The sequence below is a fragment of the Podarcis cretensis genome, assembly GCF_951804945.1.
Source record: "Podarcis cretensis genome assembly, chromosome: 8".
Taxonomy (NCBI): Eukaryota; Metazoa; Chordata; class Lepidosauria; order Squamata; family Lacertidae; genus Podarcis; species Podarcis cretensis.
The window spans coordinates 13,457,396-13,468,905 of NC_137177.1; the positions used below are offsets into that span (position 1 = coordinate 13,457,396).

General features: G+C 38.4%; 1 long non-coding RNA gene across 1 annotated transcript; it reads left to right on the forward strand.

The window, feature by feature from the left end:
- The first annotated feature begins 3,126 nt into the window (after window positions 1–3,126).
- LOC307221809 lies at window positions 3,127–7,961 on the forward strand. Its single transcript, XR_013841540.1, has 3 exons — window positions 3,127–3,261; window positions 7,072–7,203; window positions 7,804–7,961. It is a non-coding gene; the product is annotated as an uncharacterized lncRNA (long non-coding RNA).
- The last annotated feature ends 3,549 nt before the right edge of the window (window positions 7,962–11,510 follow it).

Here is an 11,510-nt window from a genome sequence, read left to right on the forward strand (position 1 = left end):
TAATATGACAGCTAAAAATATGAATTTATTTAAAGATAATTACGAGAAATGTTGGAAACAAGTGAAAAAAGATTTAGAAATCTGGTCAAATTTGAAGCTTTCCTTGTCTGGTCGAATAGCAGCTATAAAGATGAATGTATTGCCTAGAATGTTGTTTTTGTTCCAAACATTGCAAATTGTGGACAAGATGGAATGTTTCAAGGGTTGGCAGCAAGATATCTCTAAATTTATCTGGCAGGGCAAAAAGCCCAGAATAAAATTTAAGATTTTAACTGATGCAAAGGAAAGGGGGGGGGGGATTTGCCCTGCCAGATTTGAAACTTTACTACGAATCAGCAGCTTTCTGCTGGTTAAAAGATTGGCTGCTTCTTGAGAACACAGACATTTTAGACTTGGAAGGTTTTAATAACTTTTTTGGGTGGCATGCATATTTGTGGTACGACAAGGTTAAGGCTCACAAAGGTTTTAAAAACCATATTGTCAGGAAAGCATTGTATAATGTTTGGATTAAATATAAAGATTTGCTGGAGAACAAAACTCCAAGGTGGCTGTCACCAATGGAGGCAAAGGCATTGAAAAAACTTAATATGGAGTCTAAATGGCCAAAATATTGTGAAATCTTAGAACAGGAGGGCAACAAGTGGAAACTGCAGAGTTTTGAGAATCTAAAAGATAAAGTGCGAGATTGGCTTCACTATTATCAAATAATGGAGGTTTACAAGTTGGATAGGAAAATTGGTTTTCAGGTGGAAAAGTCAAAATGGGAAACAGAGCTGTTAGAATCCAAAACTAAGAATTTGTCAAAAATGTATAACTTGCTGCTGAAATGGAATACACAGGATGAAATGGTTAAATCAGCTATGATTAAGTGGGCACAAGATATTGAACATAACATTATGTTTGCTGACTGGGAAAGGTTGTGGACCACCGGTATGAAATTTATGGCATGTAACGCCTTGAGAGAGAATATTATGAAAATGATCTATAGGTGGTACATGACCCCAGTCAAGCTTGCAAAAATTTACTACTTATCAGATAATAAATGTTGGAAATGTAAAGAAAATGAAGGTACATTCTTTCACCTCTGGTGGACATGCCCAAGGATTAAGGCTTTCTGGGAAATGATATATAATGAAATGAAAAAGGTATTTAAATATACCTTCTTGAAGAAACCAGAGGCCTTTCTCCTGGGTATGGTTAGCCATGTGGTGTTAAAGAAGGACAGAACTTTCGTTATGTATGCTACAACAGCAGCAAGGATACTTATTGCAAAGTACTGGAAGACACCAGATCTACCCACTCTGGAAGAATGGCAGATGAAGATGACAGACTACATGGGACTGGCAGAGATGACTGGCAGAATCCGAGACCAGGAGAAAGAGACAGTGGAAGAAGATTGGAAGAAATTTAAAGACTATCTTAATAAATACTATAAAATTAATGAAGGCTAGAATTGACATGGGTTTAAAAATTATGTGGTTTTCAGGGGTGTTCATTATGGAAAAAGAACAGAATTATTAAAAATTATGGGAAATAAGGGAATGGATTGGGTTAAAGCCTCAGCGCCTAGGACTTGCCGATCGAAAGGTCGCGGTTCGAATCCCTGCGGCGGGGTGCGCTCACGCTGCTCGGTCCCAGCGCCTGCCAACCTAGCAGTTCGAAAGCACCTCCGGGTGCAAGTAGATAAATAGGGACCGCTTACCAGCGGGAAGGTAAACAGCGTTTCCGTGTGCGGCTCTGGCTCGCCAGAGCAGCGATGTCACGCTGGCCACGTGACCCGGAAGTGTCTCCGGACAGCGCTGGCCCCTGGCCTCTTAAGTGAGATGGGCGCACAACCCCAGAGTCTGTCAAGACTGGCCCGTACGGGCAGGGGTACCTTTACCTTTACCTTTAGAATTGACATGGGTTTAAAAATTATGTGGTTTTCAGGGGTGTTGATTATGGAAAAAGAACAGAATTATTAAAAATTATGGGAAATAAGGGAATGGATTTGCTGATAAGATAATGAAATTAGAATACAGAAGGGGGAGGTATGAGGAGGTCGGGGAAATTAGGTTTAAGAAAATAAGGATTGAAATTATACTTGTTTTTTGTTTTGTTTTTTGTTTGTGTATGTTTTCATTGTTAAACTTTAATAAATATCATTTTAAAAAAATGCTGAAATACTCTGATGACAAATGAAGCCACAGAAATCATTTTTTAAAAAGGATGAGTCAGACCCCTGGATCAGCTAGTTCCATTTCAGGTAGAGATGGATAGTGGATCAAACTATTCTAGGCTCTTCTGTATGGGCAGAAAAGCAAGTCTATCTAGCCCCATTTATGTGCAAGTTGTTAAAGAACTGTGCTGGTCCCGGGGGAAAGGTTACCGTTGGCGTAGTCAAAGTCCGGTCCTGGGTCAATAGCCTGGAAACAGTTCCGAAGGAGTGGGGCGAGGTCTGAAGCAGGAAGCCGGGCGGGGACAGGAACACTGGAAGAACAGGACTTGATGCTGGCCGAAACAGCTCTTCATCGACGTTGCTCCCACAACCTGGGACCGGGCTGACTGGCCTTTATCTTCTCTGAGGCCAGGGGAAGTCCCGGCCCCCAGGAGACCCGCCTCTCCTGGCCTTAAGGCGAGCACTCCTCCTGGGAGAAACCAATTCCCTTCGCCTCTCTGCCCTGAGCCACTGCAGTTCAGGAGAGGCTGAAGGGTTACTGGGCCCAGGGGGAGACTCACCTGCAGGCACTGAGTCCTCAACCACCTCTGGAGCCAGAGTGGAATCACCTGGTGCCTGCTCCTGAGGATCCGACACAGGTGCAGACGCTTCAGAATCAAGGCCCTGCCCCAGTTCAGCCGGCCCTGGAGGCGGGGACTCCTGCGCAGGCTGGGATTCCTTTGGTTCAGCCTCTGAATCGGAATCCCAGGCCATCACAAGAACTATCCTAGAATATTCACATGGTATTGCAGAAGAAATTATACTTCAAAGAAACTACTTTATGGATTAGTTTGCTGAATTCAGTTGTTGCCAGTTATTTTCTCTTAAATCATCCATTTGGCCAATGTATTTATATTTGTACGTTCATCAATTTGAATTTTTGCATAACTTGCTATTCCTTCAATTCTTTCTAACAGATGGCTCTGAAGAGACCAACACGAATAGGGGTTGTTCTATAGATTGCAGCTCAGCAAGTGTCTCCTTCTCTTCAGTAGAAAGAAAATACTTCCAGCGTATCCACCATTGCTGTAAAAACTTTTTTTGCAACTTGAAACCACATGGCAGTAAGTCTGTCTATCTATATCTATCTATCTATCTATCTATCTATCTATCTATCTATCTATCTATCTATCATCTATCTATCTATCTATCTATGTATCATCTATCTATCTATCCTCTATCATCTATCTATCTATCTATCATCTATCTATCTATCATCTATCTATCATCTATCTATCTATCTATCTATCATCTATCTATCTATATAATCTAGCTATCTATCATCTATCTATCTATCTATCTATATAATCTAGCTATCTATCATCTATATCTATCTATCTATCTATCTATCTATCATCTATCATCTATCTATATCTATCATCTATCATCTATCTATATCTATCTATCATCTATCTATCTATCATCTATCTATCTATCATCTATCTATCTATCTATCTATCTATCTATCTATCTATCATCTATCTATCTATCTATCTATCTATCTATCATCTATCTATCTATCTATCTATCTATCATCTATCATCTATCATCTATCTATCTATATCTATCATCTATCATCTCTCTACCTATCTATTGCCAAAGATAAATAGCACTGAGCTTTCAAATTTCTTTTCTTGTTACTCTAAGACAAGCAATACTGTTCCAGTCCAAGATTCACTCCTGGGTCATTCAATATCAAGTGATTCAACTTTTTTACCTCATTTAACACATTTCAAAAAGAAAAGCCTAACTAGCTTTTCACACACCTTTTAAATGAATAACTTTCTAAAGAAATGCCAGAAGCAACTAATATTATAGTTGAGATCTTGTTTATTCTGTTATATTTTACTCCAAGAAGACCTATTTATCCCAAATAGAATCCAATAAGGCAGATATTTAGGGACACGGGTGGCACTGTGGGTAAAAGCCTCAGCGCCTAGGGCTTGCCGATTGAAAGGTCGGCGGTTCGAATCCCCGCGGCGGGGTGCGCTCCCGCTGCTCGGTCCCAGCGCCTGCCAACCTAGGAGTTCGAAAGCACCCTCGGGTGCAAGTAGATAAATAGGGACCGCTTACTGGCGGGAAGGTAAACGGCGTTCCGTGTGCTGCGCTGGCTCTCCAGATGCAGCTTTGTCACGCTGGCCACGTGACCCGGAAGTGTCTTCGGACAGCACTGGCCCCCGGCCTCTTGAGTGAGATGGGCGCACCAACCCCAGAGTCTGTCAAGACTGGCCCGTACGGGCAGGGGTACCTTTACCTTTACCTTTAAGGCAGATATTTATGTACAAAATATATTTTGAAAAATGTGAAATTTGCAGGTGGCTCTTTGAAATATGAAATAATAAATATCTTTTTGGAATTTTTAAATCTTATTTTTTAAAATCCTTTTTTTTTTAATGGAAAATTTGGTAACTTAGATTTTCGAATTAGAGTAATTTCATCATGTGACATATCATGAAGCCCAGGATCTGAAGGGATTGATGCTTTTAGTTTTGACGTATCTCAATGCTGGGCTGAGCTTTAAAGGCCTTTGTGTACTCTGACAAGGTCAAATTTCTCTCACTCTTTTTGAAATTTCAAACCCTCATAACTCAAAAACGGGATGAGATAAAAAATTAAAATTTTAGATTTGAACTTAGTTTTGATCACTCAACAAGTGTACAAAAGTGTACATTAGATGACATGGTGTAAAAAAAGTTGTATCGCTTAATTGGATGCCAGTGCAATTTTCCCTTGCCAGTAATTAGGGACAGCATTTTTTATATGGTATGTCAAAAAAATATGTAGTGAACTGCCCTGTGATTTTTGGATGAAAGGCAGAATACAAATTTAATTCCTAATAAATAAATAAATAAATAAATAAATATTGAGCTCCCAGTGGGGCCTCAATAATTCCTTGGAGGTGTTCAGTACATGCCCTAACCTAGTTTGTATGAAAAATTCTTGGAATCAGCATCACCATCTGTATGTCATGGAGAAGCACTTTCTCCCCAAGAGTTTCAAATGACCACGGGATGTGTGGAAGAGATCCCCACCCCAGATAAATTGGGGAAACAGAGAGAGAGGGATAAGAACACATGCCCCCTCTTGCTCACTCTGGAACTCATCTTGGTGGGGCAGAACTGCAGAGGTAGTTAGTGAAACTATCTATTGCTGCTGGATGCCATCTAACTGGAGAACAACAAAAGTCAAACTGCTTGGCCAAAGTTGTTGAGCTCTATTTGAGAATAAAGTTATTTGGGAACAAAAATAAGTTTTTGGGTTTTGGAGGGGATTTTAAAAGCACTTTTTTTTAAAAAAATCACCCTACTTGGCATACGTATAGGAAAATATGGGCATATGGTACCCCTAAGTTACTCCCAATGCTATATTTCATGTCTCAGTTAGTGAACTGTTTCTTTTCTCTTATTGGTTTCTCACTTGTGAGGTGCCTCAGGGTTCCGTCCCCTCCCCCCTGCTTTGTAACATCTACATGAAGCCACTGGGAGAGATCATCAGGGGGTTCGGGTTGGGTGTTCATCAATATGCAGATGATACCCAGCTCTACCTCTCTTTTAAATTGGAACCAGTGTAGGTGGTGAAGGCCCTGTATGGGTGTTTGGAGGCGGTTGGAGGATGGATAGCGGCTAACAGATTTAGGCTGAATCCTTACAAGACAGAAGTACTGTTCTTGGGGGACAGGGGGTGGGTGGGTGTGGAGAATTCCCTGGTCCTGAATGGGGTAACTGTCCATGGAGGTGCAGGTCAATTTAGTGTCCAGAGCAACTGTCTACCAGCTCCAACTGGTATGCAGGCTGAAACCCTATTTGCCCAAGAGAAAAAAATAAAATTTTAGATTGAAACTTAGTCTTCATCACTCAACAAGTGTACAAAACATGCTCCCCTTGCTTTCTGAAAGCCCAGCTCACCCTGGGACTGATCTTGATGGGGCAGAACTGCGGAGGTAATAACATTATAGTTTGTGGATATTAGAGGCAGAATCTTAGTGTGATGTGTAGCATTTTGTAAGATAGGAGATGCTTTATGAATGCTGTAAACGGCCCAGAGTGGCTGGGGGAACTGAGCCAGATGGGCAGGGTGTAGATAATGAAATAATAATAAAGTTGTTGTTATTCTTATTCTTATTCTTATTCTTATTCTTATTCTTATTTATTAAGAATATTATTGGAGCACTGAAAGACAGAAGGGTTCCTTCACTATAAAGACACTTCTATATATGCTGATGTTTTTGTTTGTGAGATTTTATATTTTATTGCATTGTAATGCATTTAGGTATAAAATTAAATTTTATTGTAGTTTCCGAGCCTGGCTTGGGGTCACAAAGAGTCGGACACGACTAAACAACAGCAGGAGCCTCTTTTTAGTATTAAGTGATATATAATAATCATTAATAAATAAACAAATACACACCAAGGCTTTATTTATTTATTTATTCATTCATTATTCCTTTATTGTTTAAAAACTTTACATAGTAAACTTAATCAGAGGCGTGTTTCCAACATAATAACAAAGTATACAACATATCATACTTAAACAAGATTATATACCTAACTCTATTTCATAGTAATAAGCACTACGCAAGTATATGTAATTAGTGATTGAACACTATACATAATAAACCAAGCACCAAAAATAACAGTGGCCAATAAGTCACATTCACAACAATAAACTCCCCAACTCACTCCCTTAAAAATACCACTGCTTGTCTGCTCATCTCAGATCTAACTATCTGCAACATCAACATCATTAATTGCAGAAACAGAATGAAGTAGAGATGTTGCAACCCTCTCACAAGATTAGAGAACTGAAGCCTAGGAATTAGAATAAAGATAAATGGGCTGGAATCATGTCTTGACTTTATTATTTACTTCTGGCAGTGCCACTGAGGCGCTTGAATGGGCTGGTGTGCCCAAACCTTGGTGTAGCTGAATCAGAAGTCTCTGAGGGTTCAAATGCCATTGAGTGTTACAACGAGGAGACTCAGTGCATTGAGTTTGTTCTTGTTAATGGTAAGTAGAACCACCTTGCAAATGAGTGGGAAGGGGGGAAATGGTGTGTGTGTGTTTTACTATTTCATTCTGTTTGTGGATTCCTTCTAGAAAATAGATTATTTGTGCATTTGAGGAAAAGTTTCTTTTTTCCTGAAAACATAACTCACCTCAAATCCCATTTGCTTTGTATATATATAGATGAGTATGTATATTTATGGGGTGGGGGTTTGAGAAGGTGAGAGAAATAGTCTGTTTGTTAAATTACATGTAAAAGTTTATTAAAATAGTGTTTTCACCAGTCTTTAAAAGAAGTAAAATTAGCCATGGAGACCTGATCTGGAAAGCAGTATCAATGAAGATGAACCCTTGACCCAGAAGAAGAAGAAAATAGACATTTTTCTTTCTAAATTTTAAACACCTCTCTCATATTCATTTCATATGGTGATTTCAGATTCTTTCTATACTTGCTCAACAGAGTTATTAAAAATTAAGGTACTCCTATTTTTTTCTTTTGCGCGCGCACGCGCGCGCGCGCGCGCACACACACACACACACACACACAAAAACACAGGTTGCTACCAAGATGCTCATCTGACCTTGTCTCTTTTTCTTTACTAGACGACAGTGAAGTTCCTGATAAGGTCGTCAAAGGCTGTGCAACACCAGCTTTTTGTGAACTGGCCAAGACATCAGCGCTTAACAAGTACTTTTCAGGCATGATAACACTAGCACGATGTGGTGAAACTGTGGTTTCACCAAAGCAACTCAGCTTTTAAGTGAAGGAGAGAGCAATGTCTTCTTCCTTTTGGATTCCACTATTTTCTGCAACAGTGGAAGTGGTGGTTGCTTGTCTGAACATGGGAGTCCAGAGCAACTGGTATTCACAGTACTCCTGTGGCTTCTATTTGCTGAATGGGATGCAGGGAATAGAAAACTAAAGAAGAAATGTGGGGCTTTGGCTCATGAAAACATGGGATATGTGTAAAAAATTCCTTTGTTCATAATCAAAATAAATTGGTGAAGCAAATCAAAACTGTGTTGTGTGTCTGCATTTATCAAATTAAGAATATTTGGTATCAGTGGTGGTGAAGGGCACTGTTTTTAGAATGAAAAACAATGGGTAATTATGAGTTATCTTATTAATATATGAAATATATATTCCAGTCCATATTTCAAAGAAATCTGATTGGCTTACAATAACGTAAATCAAAGACATACAATACAGAAACTTCCCACCCAACCTACTAAAAGGGAAACATCGAAGAAAGTTCTAAAATACAGTCAACTGTGGGCTATTGTAGAGGCTTTTCCAGAGATTTGCCACACAGCACTAGGCAGTCAGGGCAGATTGCTGTTGTTTGGCAGAAATCTGGAGAGGCACCACGGGATTCAGGAGTCAGGAACAGAAGATGATCCCTGCTGGATCACGCCAAGGACATATCTAATTCACTATCCTGGTGCCAGAGTACTTAACCATATTCCTACAAGAAGCCCAGAAAATAAGGCATGCAATTACAAATTAAGGAAGGTGGATCTGGAATTCCAAGACTGGAATTATACATTCGTGCTTATTTATTTATTATTATCAAATATTGGAGACCTGCTGATGGCTGTAATCTTCTCAGTTGGGCAACCTTAGAATATACATATTCAGTGGTACCTACATATTCAGTGGTACCTCGGGTTAAGTACTTAATTCATTCCAGAGGTCCGTTCTTAACCTGAAACTTTTGTGAAGCACCACTTTAGCTAATCGGGCCTCCTGCTGCCACCGCGCCACCGGAGCACAATTTCTGTTCTCATTCTGAAGCAAAGTTCTTAACCCGAGGCACTATTTCTGGGTTAGCGGAGTCTGTAACCTGAAGCATATGTAACCTGAAGCGTATGTAACCCGAGGTACCACTGTATAACACTTTTGATTGGGTGAATAGTATTAGGATCAAAATATTTGAAGTTCCTACAACTCTTGAAACAATTATGTCAATTAGAAAGATATGGAATTTATTAGCTAATAAAAATAAATTCATTTTCACACACTAAATCCTACTTTAATAATCGGGGGGGGGGGTAATATGTTAAAACTATGATAACAGGTGTATTGACCTTGGACCAACTGATAGACGAGGAAGACTTCTATACATACAATATGAATGTTCTATGCAATATGTATGTATAGAGGTGGTCCAATGGAAGTACTTGCATGTACAACATATTTTAGAAACTTCGTTTGGTCTGACGACCTTCACAGCATCTGAGAAACCCAAAATTTGGAGCAATTGGATAATTAATTTGATACTCAGTGGTTACTTTTTATAGATTTTTTAAATCACCAAATAAGTTTGATATGCAGACTTTAAGAAATGATTGGTATAAATAATTGGAATGTTCACTATTACCTAGATAGTGGGAAAATGTCTCGGCTTCGTTATCATACCAATGGATCTTAATCTAAGGATTATACAGCAGAAAATCCTTCTTAGAATCTATTGGTCTCCCTTGCATTTGTATAAGAAAAGATTATCTAATGTATCTCTTGGTTGGAGATGTATGATTGACAATTCTTCTTTGAAACACATGCTTTTACTGTGTCCCACACTTACTAAGTTTTGGGAGAAAGTGCTGGACACAAGCAAAGTAGTGTCCCAAAGACACTACTTAAAAAATAAAGATTTTCAGAAGCGACTATGCTCTTGAAGTATATACCCATTGTATGGAAACTGAAAACAAGAAAGCAAACATGGATTCTCTGCACCGTAATGGTGGCCAAGAGACTGATACTGATGAACTGGAAGAATAGAGATTTAATTCCCTTTACTCAATCGCTGGACAACATGACAACATTGGTAACATATAAACGGAAAGCTTTCTGTATAGGCGCAGATTTTCTTTGGATGAATTCAATGATATTTGGATTGAGGTTACTGACAATTAGAAGTTCATTAGGATAATAAGAATAAATATACACATTTGTATATTATTGTATGTTTTACCATCCTGACGCCCCCAGGACTTTCCTGGTATGCATGCCTGCACTCTCAGACTCCAGGGCACATAAAGAGTTCAGCAGAGTAACTCAGCAGGGTTGGCAGCCAATGAATCACATGAATACCTCATTTCATCAGCAGGTGTGCTTTACTGAGGCATTTTAGTAAGCATAGTGGTTGCAAATCCTCAGCCAGAATATCCCTGGCTGGGTACATAGCTCAAAAACAGTTTCAGAGAGAGAAATGCCAGTAACAGTTTCAGAGAGAGAGATGGCTCATCATAATATGGGATATGGGTTAAATTTTCCTTTGTTCATAATAATTTTATTTTATCCTTATAAACAATATTTTCCAATATTTCCAATACCCCCCCCAACTTGGACTAGTTATCTGCCCTGTTGTCTCATTTTCCCTCACCTCTTTTAACTGATCTTGTTGATCCTCCATTTGTACTAAAATTTTATACATTTCACAGGTTTCCCCTTCTATAACTATATTTTCTTCTTTATCTCTCCTTTTTATAATCATTTGTACTAATATTTTATAAATAACATGAGTTTATTCTTTGCATTTCTCGTTTTCCTTTAACCTCTTCTTTGTCCATTGCTCAAGCTGTATACAGTTAAAGCAAATTATTTTACTTCCTGTTAGTGGGTCTCTTATTTGTTTGCTTCTCATTTTCTGCACCCATTCTTTTATTTTAAGTTTTTTCTTCTCTTTTTCGTCTTTTTCAATTTCCTTTTTAAAATTTACTGGGAAGTCTTCTATCATCACCACTGGAGTTAGTGGGGAATTTACTGGTATCAATTTTCCTTTATATTTCACCCGTATCTCAATGTTTCTTAATAAGGGATTTTCAATATTCTGCCACCATTGCCTATTGAAAAAAATATTTTCGTGGCAGAATCCGAGACCAAGGAGAAGAGTTGGTGGAAGAAGATTGGAAGAAATTTAAAGTTTATTTACAGAAACATTGTAAAATTCAGGAATGTTAGAAGGATGTTGGAATGAAGTTATGTGGTTATAGCAGAAATGATATAAAGGATTAAGTAAAAATGGATAGTTAATTGGTGAAAGAAGAGAGTGTAAAATTACAGTATGTTAAGATAAGTTAAAACAAAGATGGAAAGGATTTGCTGAAATATCTAATTGAACTAAAATACAAAAAAGGGAGGTCAAGGAAATCAGCAAATGGAAAATAAGTTATGGCAAGGTTTGATTTGTTTTTTTTTTCCTTTTCCTTTTCTTTTTTTTTCTTGATTGCTTGTATTTTTGTGGGTTTTTATTATTATTATTATTATTATTATTATTATTATTATTATTGCTTGTCTGTATTCATGG